This window comes from Salvelinus sp. IW2-2015, linkage group LG15 (genome assembly GCF_002910315.2).
Source record: "Salvelinus sp. IW2-2015 linkage group LG15, ASM291031v2, whole genome shotgun sequence".
Lineage (NCBI taxonomy): Eukaryota > Metazoa > Chordata > Actinopteri > Salmoniformes > Salmonidae > Salvelinus > Salvelinus sp. IW2-2015.
Window position 1 is genome coordinate 8853159 of NC_036855.1, and position 18282 is coordinate 8871440.

Genomic DNA, 18282 nt, shown 5'->3' on the forward strand with positions numbered 1-18282 from the left:
AAGGCTATCTGCATGTCCATGTAACTGGATAATCATGGTGTGTTTAGTGTGGTATTTCCTCGATTTTTATTGGGAATTCTTCCTGTCTGGAGATATATGAAACATATGTGTTTAAACCTCTTAGATTGAAAGTCCACTGTTTACTGTTTTGGAGAATGCATGGTTCTGGTACCAGTTCCAACAAACATTTTATCTTAAAAATCAATATGTGGACACCATAGATTTGATTWATTTTTTTATTTTTTTATTTCACCTTTATTTAACCAGGTAGATTGAAATGGCTTGTGTTAGGTGGTAGCCCTGATCCTCATGGACACAGGAGTATGTCTCTTCGTCCTGTTTGAAGCAGGATATGMAATCTGACAACACTTGAAGCTGGGATGTCCCTCCTACCATTTCATTCACTCTTCCGACTGTCCATCAACTCCTGGCTGAACTCTACATCTCAGCCACTAACAATGCATATTCCTGGACTCCTTACATCGTAACGCAGCAGCAGAGATCGATTTATAGCCAGTAATCTACACTTAAATAATTCATAGATTTTAAACAAAAAACACTTTCTGTTTGTCGTAGACTAACAAGATTAATATGGGATGAAGGGGAGTTTCCTAACGAGTTCAGAAATCCAAACTAGAGCTATATGAGACATTCACAGAGCTGGGCGCAAACRTTTTTGATCAAGAGAGACCTTTAGAAGGAGAGCTGTGTCCATGTCCCACTGCCCCATGTTTGTTCCATATATCGATGAAAACGTATCGATTCCCAGAATCACTTCATTTTATTACAGGTGACAGGTCCAGTAAACATCACTGCATTCTTTACCAGAAAGTAGGCTGGCCAGGCCCTTTTTGAAGTCTTGTATGTCAACTCACTGCTCTCATTTTATTTATAAAGCTCTCTTACAAAAACACCTGCCATACCTAACATAATTAATAACTGTTAGACATACTAATCACCATACCTGGTCTCAGGGATGGCTAACTCTGGAAATCCCTTCGGTCTACTCAGAGTTAGGTAAATCAGCTTTAAGTTTCTTTGCACCCCATGTATGTAACAATCTACAGAGCTCCCTACACTCAAAAAAGGTTATATCTAGATTAGAACCTAAAAGGGATATTCTGCTGTCCTCATAGATGAAAACTTTGAAGAACCCTTTTTGGTTCCATGTAGAACTCTTTTGGTTCAATGTAGAATCCATTCCACAGAGGCCTCTACCTGGAACCAAAAAGGAACCAAAAAGGGTTTTACCTAGAACCAAAACAAGGTTCTCCTATCAGGATAATCAAAGAACTCTTTTGGAACTCTTTTTTATAAGAGTGTGCAACTGGATGTACTGGTGCGTTTTGGGCAGTCCATGATTGGGAATCTCTTTTTTCAGGAATGGGATTGTTTTTCTTGAGTGTGTTTGTAATTTGGTGTATTTTATATTGCATTTTTGTGTAAATTGTGCAGGGCTCCCTTGCAAAATATACCTCGGTCTCAATGGGACTGCCTGCTAAAATAAAGGTTTAAAAAAACATTATAATATAAAGAAATATATAGATGAAACAAAATGGATACAGTATATGAATTTAAGTATGGAGAACAATACATTTACAGCTAGCTTAGGAGTTTACCTTTCAACTTACAGAGCCTTCAGAAAGTATTCATTCTGCTTGACTTATTCCACATTTGTTTGTGTTACAGCCTGAATTCAAAATTGATTAAATAAAACATTTTCTCACCCATCTACACACTATACTTCTACTTTGTAGAAGAACCTTTGGCAGCAATTACAGCTGTGAGTCTTTCTGGGWAAGTCTCTAAGAACTTTTCCCATTATTAAAAAAAAGAAATCTACAAGCTCTGTCAAATTGGTTGTTGATTATTGCTAGACAGCCATTTTCAAGTGTTGCCATAGATTTCAAGTATATTTAAGTCAGAACTGTATCTCAGCCACTCAGGAATATTCCCTGTCTTCTTGGTAAGCAACTCCAGTGTAGATTTGGCCTTGTGTTTTAGGTTATTGTCTTGCTGAAAGGGGAATTCATCTCCCAGCATCTAGTGGGAAGCAGACTGAACCAGGTTTTCCTCTATGATTTTTGCCTGTGCTTAGCTCCATTTCTTTTTTATCCTGAAAAACTCCCCAGTCCTTAACTATTACAAGCATACCCATAACATGATGCAGCCACCACCATGCTTCAAAATATGGAGAGTGGTACACAGTCATTTGTTGTATTGTATTTGTATTTAGGACAAAACTTTAGTTGCATTTTTTTGCATTATTATATCATGCCTTGTTGCAAACAGGATGCATGTTTTGGAATAATTTTATTCAGTACAAGTTTCCATCTTTTCATCATTTTAGTTAGTATTGTGGAGTAACTACAATGTTGTTTATCCATCCTATCACAGCCATTAAACTCTGTAACTGTTTTAAAGTCACCATTGGCCTCATGGCAAAATCTCTGAGCAGTTTCCTTCCTTTCTGGCAACTGAGTTAGGAAGGATACCTGTATCTTTGTAGTAACTGGGTATATTGATGCACCATCCAAGGTGTAACTTCCCCATGCTCAAACCGATATTCAGTGTCTGCTTTTTTAAATKTTTTACCCATCTACCAATTGGTGCCCTACTTTGTGAGGCATTGAAAAACTTCCCTGGTCTTTGTGGTTGAATCTGTGTTCGAAATGCACTGCTCTACTGAGATAATTCTATGTGTTGGGTACAGAGATGAGGTAGTCATTAAAAAATCACATTAAACACTATTATTGCACAGAGTGAGTCCTTGCAACTTATTATGTGACTTGTTAAGCAAATGTTTACTCCTGAACTTATTAGGTTGAATGAATACATTTCAGATTTACATTTGTAATACATTTTTCAACATTTCTAAATACATCATTTCATTTTGACATTACGGGGTATTGTGTGTAGGCCAGAGACACAACATCTCAACAAAAATGTAGAAAAAGTCAAGGGGTGTGAATACTTTCTGAAGGCACTGTATGTCCTTGGGGGGAAATGTTGGAAGTTGCTGGTTTGATCACTCTGTTCCATGTGATTTAGGTGATAGAGAAACGGTGGTAACTCTTTAGATCAAGAAGTCAAATAGACATATAATGGAATATAATGCACATAACCTATTTTCTTCAAAACAAACGGTAACCTCTTTCTCTGCTTACATGTTGGAGGTATTTTAAAGGTCAAACAATCTTCCCATTCAGGTACAGTAATGCAACAGTTTAATCCAGTCTCCATTAGAATACCATGGGCATGATCCTGCTTCAACAGGGCCTCAGCTTTCACAGGCCCTGAACCTGTTACCTTTTGACTGCTGGGGAAGTCAAGGTGTCGCACAGACACAAATTCCTAATTGGCTTAGTGTGGAACGCTAGGAAGACTCCATATTTATACTTCTTCAGTCGTAATCAAATTACATTGGGATCTTTATGTGTTTGTCACATTGTCCCTAACTCCCTAGAATGTCTTCAGTAATTTGGCCGAGATGCATTCCTCCTACTCAAAGAGGAGAGTGAAGATGTCATTTTGAGGGGATTATTGGGATCTTTAATGCATCTTTGGGGAGTGTAAAATAAGACTAAAACACAGAGGCTGTCCTAACTTTCTCTATCTCCTTCTTTTACTCTCTCTCATATTCCTCCTCAAAGCACCGAAATACATATTATGTGCTTGTCAAGATGGATAAACCCCACGGCCAAATGTTCAGATGAAAACAAATAACTAGGAGACGTTAATGTAATCGTTTCTGCCAGAGAAAGGCTTTAACAGGAACATAAACACTTCCTGGAGATGTGCCTCCATGTGCTAAATCCCTCTCRCTTTTGTTAGCGACTCATTCAACTTCAGGACCATTTCATACTACACTGTGATGAGATGTCACCAATGGAGACGCGCTTAAAACTACTCGCTGACACGCTTTGGAGCGCTAAACACATAAGAAAGAAAGACATTTGCCAATACACCCTCTTCTACCTACTGTATCTAAATAGAGACATCCTCTCATCATTAAACTTTTTTTTTTGTTTTTTTTTACAAAACCCCCACAAGCTTCTATTCAATTTATTGACCTTGGTATAATGTTCCAGACTGATCAGACACAAACAACAGAAAGGGAGGTGGCCGAAGAAGAAAAGAGTACCTTATTACGTCAACAAAAAGGTCCAGGATGCTTTTTGTCTGTACCAATGTTTTTTTTGTCTGTACCGGTGGGTATTTCTGTCTGTACCAATGTTTTTTTGTTTTTTGTACCGCTGGGTTTTTCAGTCTTTACCGGTGGGATTTTCTGTCTGTACCGGTGGGGTTTTCTGTCTGTACCGGTGGGGTTTTCTGTCTGTACCGGTGGGGTTTTCTGTCTGTACCGGTGGGATTTTCTGTCTGTACCGGTGGGGTTTTCTGTCCGTACCGGTGGGGTTTTCTGTCTGTACCGGTGGGGTTTTCTGTCTGTACCGGTGGGGTTTTCTGTCTGTACCGGTGGGGTTTTCTGTCTGTACCGGNGTTTTCTGTCTGTACCGGTGGGGTTTTCTGTCTGTACCGGTGGGGTTTTCTGTCTGTACCGGTGGGGTTTTCTGTCTGTACCGGTGGGGTTTTCTCTGGGGCTGCATGGGCCTTTATTTCACACGAGAAAAGCCCCACACTGTCACAACGCTCCCACATACTTCCTGGCCAGGCCAGTGTCTCATTAGTCAAGTTTTCCCATGGTATTGGCTGGCCCCCTGGTGGCCCTCAAGCGCTGACAGAGGAAGTGAAGATGCTCTGAACTAATATATGTATTAATGATTACTTATTTCCTTATGTCCATTGTGTCTGTTACAGGTTTAACCTGTAACCACGCTCAAGATCCTAAACGACATCATAACCGCCATCGATAAGAGACATTACTGTGCAGCCGTATTCATCGACCTGGCCAAGGCTTTCGACTCTGTCAATCACCACATTCTAATTGGCAGACTCGACAGCCTTGGTTTCTCAAATGATTACCTAGGCCTGGTTCAACAACTACTTCTCTGATAGAGTTCAGTGTGTCAAATCAGAGGGCCTGTTGTCCGGACCTCTGGCAGTCTCTATGGGAGTGCCACAGGGTTCAGTCCTTGGGCCGACTCTCTTCTCTGTATACATCAATGATGTTGCTCTTGCTGCTGGTGATTCTCTGATACACCTCTACGCAGACGACACCATACTGTATACTTCTGGCCCCTCTGGACAATGCCATACAACTCTCCTACCGTGGCCTCCAACTGCTCTTAAACGCAAGTATAACTAAATGCATGCTATTCAACCGATCACTGCCTGCACCTGCTCGCCCGTCCAGCATCACTACTCTGGACGGCTCTGACTTAGAATACGTGGACAACTACAAATACCTAGGTGTCTGGTTAGATTGTAAACTCTCCTTCCAGACTCACATTAAGCATCTCCAATCCAAAATTAAGTCTAGAATCGGCTTCCTATATCGCAACAAAGCATCCTTCACTCATGCTGCCAAACATACCCTCGTAAAACTGACCATCCTACCGATCCTCGACTTCGGTGATGTCATCTATAAAATAGCCTCCAACACTCTACTCAACAAATTGGATGCAGTCTATCACAGTGCCATCCGTTTTGTCACCAAAGCCCCATACACTACCCACCATTGCGACCTGTAAGCTCTCTTTGGTTGGCCCTCGCTTCATACTCATCGGCAAACCCACTGGCTACAGGTTATCTACAAGTCTCTGCTAGGTAAAGCCTCGCCTTATCTTAGCTCACTGGTAACTATAGCAGCACCCACTCGTAGCACGCGCTCCAGCAGGTATATCTCACTGCTCACCCCCAAAGCCAATTCCTCCTTTGGTCGTATTTCCTTCCAGTTCTCTGCTGCCAGTGACTGGAACGAACTRCAAAAATCTCTGAAGCTGGAGACTAATATCTCCCTCACTAGCTTTAAGCACCAGCTGTCAGAGCAGCTCACATATCACTGCACCTGTACATAGCCCATCTGTAAACAGCCCATCTATCTACCCACCTCATCCCCATACTGTATTTATTTATTTATCTTGCTCCTTTGCACCCCAGTATCTCTACTTGCACATTCATCTTCTGCACATCTACCATTCCAGTCTTTAATTGCTATATTGTAATTACTTCGCCACCATGGCCTATTTCTTGCCTTAACTCCCTTATCTTACCTCGTTTGCACTCACTGTATATAGACTTTTTGTTTTCTTTGTTCTACTGTATTATTGACTGTATGTTTTGTTTATTCCATGTGTAACTCTGTGTTGTTGTATGTCTCGAATTGCTATGCTTTATCTTGGCCAGGATGCAGTTGCAAATGAGAACTTGTTCTCAACTAGCCTACCTGGTTAAATAAAGGTTAAATTAAAAAATATATATATATTTTTTTTTACGTATTCAACCTATTTACAAAGGGTTTGTTATGATATACTTTACTCGTCCTCATCAATTATTGTTATTTTTTTGCCCCTTTTCCTCCTCAATTTCATGGTATCCAATTGGTTCGCCAGTGGAAACGTCAGAAGCAAGGTCATACAGTACAGCATCGCTGCAACTCCCGTACGGACTCGGGAGAGGCGAAGGTCGAGAGCGTGCATCCTCCGAAACACAACCCAGCCAAGGCACACTGCTTCTTGACACAACGCCCGCTTAACCCGGAAGCCAGCTGCACCAATGTGCCGTAGAAAACACCGTACACCTGGCGACCGCCACAGGAGTCGCTAGTGCGCGATTGGATTGGAACATCCCTGCCGGCCAAACCCTCCCCTAACCCGGATGACGCTGGGCCAATTGTGTGCCGCCCCATGGGTCTCAGCTAGCACTGTGATGCAGTGCCTTAGACCACTGCGCCACTCGGGAGGCTACGTGTCCTCATTTAATAACTGGATTTTCCCACATCCACCACATAGAGACACTTTGTGAAAGTATTGAATAGATATTTCATAACATGAAAATACACACACTCATACACACATACCTAACCTTTCCATTCTGCCTCTTTCAGCAAAGGCACTTTGTAAAAGCTTGAGAAAGACAGGGAGAGATTGAGAAAAATAGAGAGAAAGAGAGAGAGTTAGAGACACGTATTGAGAGAACAAGCTTTAAATTCTCCTCTTTTAAAATATTTAACTGAGAGGACATCCAAGTTTCCCTGCTCTTAACAATTTCCCAGAGTTCTTTAGTCTCCACTTAGTCTGCATGGACACACCCAAGTCCATTTCTCTCTTGAACCCAGGTCTGAAACCAAAAGCTCTGTATCATAATTTTTTCAATTAAAACCTAGCGTCTCTTTCAGCTAAATGTCACATCTATATCAACAAATCAAGTAAACCTTACATGACTTTTAACGGTTAAACAATTATTTATATTTATGTAGTGAAATGGAGCAGCTCGAGAATCGATTTCTCTTCGGCAGTCAGACGTCTAAGAGGAAAAAAGCCTATGTGATGTGGTTGAGCAGTAAAGGAAAACCTTATAGCCTGGCGGTGGGCAAATCCCAAAGACTAACACAGGTCTTGTTAAAAGGGAGCATTGAGAAGTCAGAGCTTTGGCCGAGCTGAATTTCAAAGTAATGCAATACACACGGAGCACAAATAGCCACTGGATGAAGGGCTGTAGCCATGACCTCTCTGTTCAGGGAACCAAACACCAATGTAATCTCTGCCCTGGGATGAGTTGTACCAGAATACAGACCAAACAATAAAGAGGATGGAATATGCATAAGATGGGAAATAGGTGACAATAATAGGATATATAATAAAACTCTAGCAAACAGTAGTGATGATGGCTCTTTTTTTATTTCCTCTAAGTTTCATTTCAACTATGACTAATAAAAACATTTAAAAAGAGACTGGATGAATTACATTCTATATCTGTGCTATGTGAATTATCCCAGTTTTATAGGTCAGATAAAAAGCCACTACTCTTCTCTGACCAGTATTCATTTATAGTACTGTATGACCTTGCTTCTGACGTTTCCACTGGCGAATGGGCCATGATGGGCAAAACACATATGGAATAATCCAATACATATAAGGGCTCGTATCACATCCAAAACTAAACTTGGATTATGAAATATCGTCAACCGAATAATAAAAAATACTTGAACAATTACTGTTTGGGCTGATAACTGGTGATGATTTTATCATATTCAAATGATTATATCATATTTCAAAGTATAGTTGAATTAGGACACAACATTTTCAACTGAAAAATTGGTTATAGTCAAGCAATAACCTGACAATGAGACAAGTGAGGAGTGAGCAGTGACAGAGGACCAGCCATGTGATGGCATGTTGACTGATCAGTGGGCAGAGAGATAGAGCCTGGGCCTGTGTGTGGGCCAGTTGGCCAGGCTGAGTAGTGGCCTGCCTGGTGTTTATGTTGGCTGCTCCGGCTAAATGGACCAGATCAATCACGCCTGACGGCCCCGTGACACCCCCGGCAATGCTGGCAGATGCGTGGCGATCCTTCCAAGGGTTCGCCAAGCAGATGGCCCAGGCAAAGACGCCGGTGGCACACCTCCAATGCACCCCACCCCTGTCCGTCTAGAGGTGGATAGAGAGAGAGCGAGAGAGCGAGAGAGACAGGAGGGCAGACATTGGTATGTGGTATGGTAGCCTGGACCAGCATGGTTAGAGTTGTATCTATGAGTGGTGGTGGTTTGGGTGTGGAGGCCAGGAGGCCAGGAGGACTGAGAGAGCAGGTGGTGCAGTATAGTGACATGTTTGAGATCTGACTGGCACAGCTTCTGTCAGAGTGTGTGTCTCCCTGGTGACACTGGCAGGCCTGAGCTTAGCGGTGTCCTGAGATAGACAGGGCATGGCTGAGGCTGCTGAGAGACTGAGAGACAAGACTAAAGGAAAAGTTGACCTACATCAACATGTAGGAGGCTGTCTGTCACAATGTCAACTACACACACTGAAATATTTACAGAAATAAAAAATAATTTTGATATACTGTACACTATATACGTAAGTATTACGTATGTCTTAAGATATTTTTCCAACCCAAAAAGTATGTAATCTACACCTGTAAATCCCTTCAATAGCATTTAGATGTGTTGTTGTTATTGTGTAGTTTACTGTTTATTTGATAAACAGTCATATACTACAAGCAACATTTTATAGTCTATGACCCAATTTTCCATACACTGTATCTCCCTTGAAGATTCAACAACCTGGTTCTTAGCCAACCACTGTTCAGAGGACTAACAACTATACCAGATGTGGTCTCATGCAAAGGCAGGTTACATTTGAAATGATCATATTTGATATTTAGTTTGGATTTGGGATGGATGCAAAATTCCGCGAACTTTTAATAAACTCCCTGGTTTTCCCAAAATCCCAGTTGGAGGACTCCCAGAATCAGGAGGGAACAAGCAGGAAGTCCGGATCAGGAGTTCTGGAAAACCAGGGAAATTATTGAAAGTTCCTGGAATTTTGCAACCCTAGTTTGGATACATACAGCGGGTCGTAATAAGCCATTGGCTTTGCACCCTCAATACACATTTGAATTGCTTCTGTATTACTTTACACAAAAGGGATGAAGGACTCAACAGGGTTGTCACATTTCTCTGTTTACTTGATAACAAAGAATCCTCCCATTTCGCCTTGTAGTAGGGAAAGACTGTATTTTACAAAGTGCCAAAATTGCCTTGTAGCAGGGAAGGACTGTTGTTTTACAAAGTGCCAAATGTATGAAGCCCCCACACACTCCACAGTTACCTTAGAGATGGATATTATGAAATCCCTGCTGCTTGCAATGCTTTTGTTGGAAGTAATGATGTTAGTATTACAATGACATGGAATTGACGGACAAAATTACCATGTAAAATGACACAAATCACATGTGGAATTGGACAATACAGACACCCCTGGAACATGACTATTTGTAGAATTAATAAATCAGTCTACAATTCTACAAATAGTCATGTATTTGAAATAATCATAGCGAATGCAGAATTGAAAGACAACACTTACAACATCATTTCTGTTCCTGGCACATCTCTTATGAGCATACCATTGAAGTCTATTGCATATTTCTGATAATTAAACAAGAATAATAAATTAATAAACAATACAATTATTTTGCTTCTCTCATCAAAAGTATAAAGAATGCATAGAGAAAGAGGTCAAATCATTCAAACGCATAGACAATGCAAAGGACACGCAGGGTCTTTCTCAGAAAATATAACCTTTTCGTTAATCACTGCATCGTTTTGATTCCAGCGTACATTTAGCAATGATGGTAAAACTAAGCATTTCTTTTTTTTACTCCCCAAATGGCTTCAGAGGGAAACTGGATCTATGGAAAAGCAGTTCATTCATCACTTCCTATAAGCCTGATCTTGACCAGCACAGGGTAGAGTCCTATGACACATCCAAATATTTATCGGAGTCATCTCGTCGGCCCAGGATTCGGCCCATGCTCTGGACACTGTAACTAATTGGGTGTTTTTTTTTTGTTATCGCTCTCCTCTCCCAGTGGTTGAAATGTAAACAGGGTGTATGAAAGTGCCCTTATGGCACTGAGGAAAAATCGCAAGGCCACTATGGCACTTACCAGGCATGTCTTATAAATAAGTAATGGCCCTGGACATGTAGCGGTTAGTCGTGGTGGAAGCAGGTCCCTGCATCAACCCCACCTCTGTTCGCGTTGTGCATTTTTCAGAAGATGGTGGATGGTTGGTGGGGTAAAAGGCCCCTATACAGGTCTGGCTCTGTTCACTGTCATGGCTCTACGTTAATAATAGCATGTGTCCTCTTTCCTGATAGAAGTCCATGCTTTTCCCCCCAACCTTCCTTTATTTGACAACAAAATTGAGTTGCTGTTGTAACCATTAAATCCATGGAGTACACTGCACAGGTTCTTGGGTGTTAGCTTTAGGAATTACAATATGCTGTTTCCTTAACACGGTGACCAGAGGATTCAAAGGCCCAAAGTAGGCATGGAAAAGTACATTTGGTCCCGTCACTGACTCATACAGTATGTCATAGTTATTTTGTTGCCTTTGGTCTTTGTTTTAATATGTCTGATATTCTCCTATGAAATAGTATGTTTATTAATGGTAGAGAAGCTATAAAAACTATGGAATGAAGTGATTCAACACTATTGTGGAGGTAATTGACATTTTAGTAAAATCTCTCCTTAGCTACTAATCAGTCAGATTTAATAAGATATGCATTAATAATCATTCACAGTTTGATTGTTGTCAGTGATTCTAAATCAATCAATGGCCTTCATCTGGTCATGATGTCATCCTGGAGAGAGGTCATCTCATCAGAGGAGTATAATACAAATCAGTTTTGAGGAGTTAAAATACCTATCACATTATTTTATTAATGACAGGATGTATTTGAAACTTTACACCATAGCCTGCTGAATTTGCAAGATACWGTAACTTTTCCATTTTGATCTGGGCACAAGTGAAAATGTGGCACTGACTTGCCCATGGATTGATGTTTCAGCATTGTCTCAATGAAGAGTTTGGCGTTTGACTAGCCACGTGCGACATGCATGCGCAGTTACAAGCCTGCTAGAGTTAGCTGCAGGCGGATGAGCAATATCCACGGTCGTAGTACGGATGAAAACTGAGCTGGGATGTGAAGCTGATTAGCTTTAGAAAATCCTGAGTAGATCTAGCATGCTTCATAGTTTACCCCTCTGGATGGACAAAGATCTTGTTTACTGTTTCCTCATCTCTCAAAACCACACTGCATTATTAATGGACAAGAAGGAGGAGGACCCTCAGAGCTATGGTGGTCTGCAGTGCTGCCTGACTAAAAAACACAAATGAATAAGGCTATTGCCTGTGCAGTGTGCAACCAGATAACCAACAGTTACAACACCGAGGCCAACATTGTTTTTCTCCAAAACAGCCCTCTCAATACTCAACATTTGACAAATGACCATAACATTTGGAATAGACAGAACAGCACTTGTGCACCACATTTTCCTGTTTACTGCCTTCTCATGGACATCGTAAAAAAACATTACGCAACAACACAATTTGTTGTTCAGACACAACATTGCTTTGAGGAGGATTGTTTACAATAATACAATAGCCTCTTAAAAATATAAATCTAGTAAGCATATAGCCATACCATACTGTAAATTAATTCCAAGTATACAGTGAATGAGTTGAATTGTGTCTACCTGTTGCCAGGCTACAGACAACCTGCTTATGGAGCCTCCTGAGGAGACTGAATAAAGAAGCAACAGATAGATAGTTAAGCTCTGTCAACAGACCTCTGAAAATAACATCTTCAGGTCAATTCTGTTTGCACTTCTCTCCTATAAAGGGGTCCATGGGAGGCGATTGCCACGCGGTCTATAGCCACAGGCCAAAGAGTCTCGGGCCACGGCCCATCTGACTGTCCCTCTGTGTGTGTGTGTGTGTGTGTGTGTGTGTGTGTGTGTGTGTGTGTGTGTGTGGTGTGTGTGTGTAGTGTGTGTGTGTGTGTGTGTGTGTGTGTGTGTGTGTGTGTGTGTGTGTGTGTGTGTGTGTGTGTGTGTGTAAATGAGGGCCCAGTATAGGGCTGAGAGAACAACAAGCCCTTTTACTAGACACACACTGCCTTTGCGGTGGTCAGAGCACAATTTACTCAAGCCACAGATAAGTAAGATGTCCTCAGAAATCCCTACTGTATCCCCCCCCCCACATGGTCAGCTGTGATCTGATCTGTGAGAGTGGTTGAGTTAAGGTATGGAGTGAGGTTAAATGAGGAATGTGATGAGAATCAAGGAGTGGGGTTGGTTGCATGTACCATATGATAATAAACACGATTAGAGTGGATAGGTCAGCGTGGATGACTAGGTTAGAGTGGATACTAGGGACCATCTCAGCCTGTACTGAGGGACTGTGCTGCGTAAGCAAGTACCTCCACCCCTCTCTGGGACCAGGATATAGACATCTTCTGCTGGTGACTAGGCAACCAGTCTCAATGTTGTGCACACATAAACTTGTGCTCCTCTGTAATTTAGTTCTGGAGACACTTCAGTTTTACTTCAGCTGAACAATCTAGCTACAACTCACCATCAGTCTACTAGTGTTTACCATTGCCTATGAAGGGACAGAGTTCATTTATGCCCTTTTTCTTGCTACTGTACATAACAAATAAAAAATACATGTTTTATTGTCTCATACACTGGACAGGTGCAGTGCAATGCTTTGTTATAAATGGTCAGCCATAGTTGTACGGCGCCCCTGGAGCAAATTAGGGTTAAGTGCCTTGCTCAAAGGCACATCGACAATTTTTTTTAAAGTGCCTTTTAGTTACTGGCTCAATGCTCTAACCGCTAGACTACCTGCAGTCCTTATGCACTTTCTATAATTGTTATGTCTGTAGCATTTACCCACATGTTAAATTGCTGCTCTTCACTTTGTTATAGATTCCAGACACCTTCAACATGTAATTACACAGATTTCCAAAAATGCAGAGGGCTTAATCAGATTTTATATTTCACAACCCCCAGCCCTATAAATTGTTCTTGCTAATTGCATTTGGTGATAATAAAATCTCCATAAGAACTGGACATTTTTAAGTCAAACACTTAAATTCATGCCCTGTTTTCAAAGGAAATATTCTGGGAATCTCAAATCAGACWAACAAGTGATTATCCCAAGTCTTTGTTCCTTTAAAATACAGTAACTGTAAAAAACTTGCCAATACCATCCATGATAGCAGCACCCTTTCTTTTTCCCTGTCCCACCCTACATACCAGTGGAGGCTCCTCAGAGGAGGAAGGGGAGGACCATCTTCCTCAGTGAAATTTCATAAAAATGAAAATAGTGAAAGACTAAAAAAGTTGTCAATTTTAGATTAAACTATACTAAATATATTCATATGTCACCAAATAAATTGTATTTGCATTTATTATGGATCCGCATTAGCTTCTGCCAAGGCAGCAGCTCCTCTTCCTGGGGTCCAGTAACATTAAGGCACTTTATATAATTGTAAAAACATTACAATGCATTCACAGATTTAACAACACACTGTGTGCCCTCAGGCTCCTACTCCACCACTACCACATATCTACAATACAAAATCTATGTGTCCGTGTATGTATAGTGCGTATGATATTGTCAYGTTCCTGACCTGTTTTCTGTTGTTTTTGTATGTGTTTAGTTGGTCAGGGCGTGAGTTGGGGTGGGCATTCTATGTTATGTGTTTCTATGTTGGGTTAAATGTGTTGCCTGATATGGTTCTCAATTAGAGGCAGGTGTTTGACGTTTCCTCTGATTGAGAACCATATTAAGGTAGGCTGTTCTCACTGTTTGTTTGTGGGTGATTGTTYCTGTGTCTGTGTCCATTGYACCACACGGGACTGTTTTCGTTTGTTCATTCGTTTAGCTAGTCTTTCCTGTTCGTGCGTTCTTCGTGTCTTTATGTAAGTTCTTATGTTCAGGTCAGTCTACGTCGTTTGTTTGTTATTTTGTTAATTATCAAGTGTAGTTTGTGTCAGTGTTCGTCTTGTAAATAAATTCATTATGTCTACATACCTCGCTGCGTGTTGGTCCAATCCATGCCCCTCCTCGTCTGAGGAGGAGAACGAATATGACGACCGTTACAGATATTCTGTGTGTGTATGCTTGTGTCTGTGAATATGTTTGTGTTGCTTCACAGTCCCCRCTGTTCCATAAGGTGTATTTGTATCTGTATTTTAAATCAAATTTTACTGCTTGCATCAGTTACTTGATGCGGAATATAGTTCCATGTAGTCATGGCTCTATGTAGTACTGTGCGCCTCCCATAGTCTGTTCAGGAATTGGAGACTGAAGAGACCTCTTGTGGCATGTCTTGTGGGGTATGCATGGGTGTCCGARCTGTGCGCCAGTAGTTCAAACAGACAGCTTGGTGCATTCAACATGTCAATACCTCTCATAAATAAAAGTAGTGATGAAGTCAATCTCTCCTCCACTTCGAGCTAGGAGAGATTGACATGCATATTATTAATATTTGCTCTCTCTGTACATCCAAGGGCCAGCCGTGCTGCCCTGTTCTGAGCCAAATTAAATTTTCCTAAGTCCCTTTTTGTGGCACCTTACCACACAACTGAACAGTAATCCAGGTGCGCCAAAACTAGGGCCTGTAGGATCTGCCTTGTTGATAGTGCTGTTAAGAAGGTCGAGCAGCGCTTTATTATGGACAGACTTCTCCCCATCTTAGTTACTGTTGTTTCAATATGTTTTGACCATGACAGTTTACAATCCAGGGTTACTCCAAGCAGTTTAGTCACCTCAACTTGCTCAATTGCCACATTATTTATTACAAGATTTAGTTGAGATTTAGAGTTTAGTGAATGGACTAACTTCAGTCAAAGCCAGTGGCATGTCATTAGTAAAGWTTGAAAAAAGTAAGGGCCTAGACAGCTGCCCTGGGGAATTCCTGGTTCTACCTGGATTATGTTGGAGAGGCTCCATTAAAGAACACCTTCTATGTTCTGTTAAACAGGTAACTCTTTATCCACAATATAGCAGGGGGTGTAAAGCAATAACATGTATGTTTGTCCAGCAGCAGACTATGATCGATAATGTCAAAAGCCGCACTGAAGTCTAACAAAACAGCCCCCATATTCTTTAATCATCAATTTATCTCTGCCAATCATCAGTCATTTGTGTAAGTGCTGTCCTTGTTGAATGTCCTTCCCTTCCCTTGCTGAAGTGGGTTGTCAATTTATTTACTGTAAAATATCATTGTATCTGGTCAAACACAATTTTTCCCCAAAGTTTACTAAGGGTTGGTAACAGGCTGATTGGTCGGCTATTTGAGCCAGTAAAGGAGATCAGTTTCATGAAGAAGGATGAAAAGGTGAGGGCGTTCAATACCAATTGGTATCAAAAGTATAGCTGGTCAACAGGGAGCCTTTCATCAAGCTGCCTGTATTGCTGGCCTTGCCTGCTTTTTGGAAAGTCTGAACGTTGGGCGAAAGAGGGTTACAGTAACCTGATGAACATTGATCGTTCAGCTAAACAGCAAAACAAAAGCAGGGAGCATATAAATGCCCACATCAGATACAAGCTTCTGGGAAAAAGCCGCATTGATCGTGACTAAGGTCTGAGTATTCAAACTGCGCAACACAATGAGAAGTAAGAAGAAACAAGGATGTTCTCAAGCGGCTTATCAACACCACTGCGTTTTTGGGCATGCAATAATTGGCTTTTAGAGGACATGACGAGAGAGAAAGTTCCGCTATCAAGGGCAACTACAAGGAGCTTGCAGAGGTAATTGCACGTTACRATGCTTTACTTGCTGAATATATGGAACTTTCTACTGTCTTTTCTGGGATGAGAAAAGTGGAACGCCTACTTGAGCGTGTGCGAAAAAATGCGCTGCGTCAACTTCTCTCTTTACGCACACGCTCAAGTAGGCGTTCCACTTTTCTCCGGTATTTATTTAGCAAAGATGATAACACATAATCACTCCGTACAGACACTAGACAAAACTCATTACCTAAATGTTTAGATGTAGCCTAGGCGACATCTAAACAGAGACCTGACATGCTGTAGGGGATGAAAATTAGAACAAAAATCAGTCTGATCAACTGTGGCTACTAATAAGAGCAGATGCATACAGCCTATGTGTGCTGTCCATTTAGTCGGGGTAACTAATTGTTAACGTTATGTATTTATAGTCCAATTGTGTGTCAGGAGAAAATGTGAATGTGATCAAATTTGGTTTATATTCAACATTGGGTTAGCTCGGCTGCCTATACATTTTCAATCCAAAACTATTAACTGGATGTCACGCCCTGACCATTAGAGAGCCTTTGTTTTTCAATGGTATAGTAGGTCAGGGCATGACTGGGGGGTTTTCTAGTTATTATTTTCTATGTGGGGTTCTAGTTTAGTTTTCTATGTTGGTGTTTGGTATGATTCCCAATTAGAGGCAGCTGGCTATCGTTGTCTCTAATTGGGGATCATATTTAAGTAGCATTTTTTCCACCTGTGTTTTATGGGATATTGTTTTGAGTTAGTGCACGTAGCACCTCTGTAGTCACGGTTCGTTGTTTCTTTCTTTCTTTCTTTGTTGTTTTGTGGGTTTCTAAAAAATAATATTTGGAAACCATATCGCGCTGCAGCTAGGTCCGATAATTATTCCAGCGAACGTGACACTGGAATTAATCAGTCAACATAATAGTGATGACAGATGTGAGTAAATGTTTTATAAGGCCTACAGCCTACAAACATGCATAAAGCAAGCTCAGTTTATCAATTGTTGTCTCTCTGTCTGGGTAAACACACTTTAACGTCTCCGTGCATTTCCGTGGGTCTCCYGTCCTCCTCAATTGTTTTTTTTWTTTATTTATAAAAAATAAAAAAATTATCCCATTTTCTCCCCAATTTTCGTGGTATCCAATTGCTAGTAATTACTATCTTGTCTCATCGCTACAACTCACGTACGGGCTCGGGAGAGACGAAGGTCGAAAGCCATGCGTCCTCCGAAGCACAACCCAACCAAGCCGTACTGCTTCTTTAACACAGCGCGCCTCCAACCCGGAAGCCAGCCGCACCAATGTGTCGGAGGAAACACCGTGTACCTGGCCCCCTTGGTTAGCGTGCACTGCGCCCGGCCYGCCACAGGAGTCGCTGGAGCGCGATGAGACAAGGATATCCCTACCGGCCAAACCCTCCCTAACCCGGACGACACTATGCCAATTGTGCGTCGCCCCACGGACCTCCCGGTCGCGGCCGGCTGCGACAGAGCCTGGGCGCGAACCCAGAGACTCTGGTGGCGCAGCTAGCACTGCGATGCAGTGCCCTAGACCACTGCGCCACCCGGGAGGCCCCCTCCTCAATTCTTTTAAGTCAACAGCCTCCACTGCTACATACATGTCCATGAAACCATGTATCAATCCTGCTCTACTCCTTACCCCAACGCTCACCTCACTCTCTATCTCCCTTTCCTCACCCCTCAATCTCAATCCTCACCCCCTCATCAGGGCTGTATGTGCCCGTCTCTCCTCATCTCAGACAAGCAGCTATTGATCCTAGCAGCCAGCAAGCACCATGGACCTGAAGAATGTGTCCTGTGTCTGAAAGTTTAAGGCACTAGCATTACAGGTTGCAGTATGTATCTTCATCAGGAAAAAAACCAAGACTGAAACAAGGCCTCAGCATCACTACGCATTTTCACTAAATACCTCAAATCAACAACTGTCTCAGATTTGCATCACTTTATATCTTCCCTAACCCCAGTCAATTCATAAAGATCAAGAACATATTAAAATTCCTGGTATCGACCGTCAGCATACTGTGTATAATGATACAATGTTATG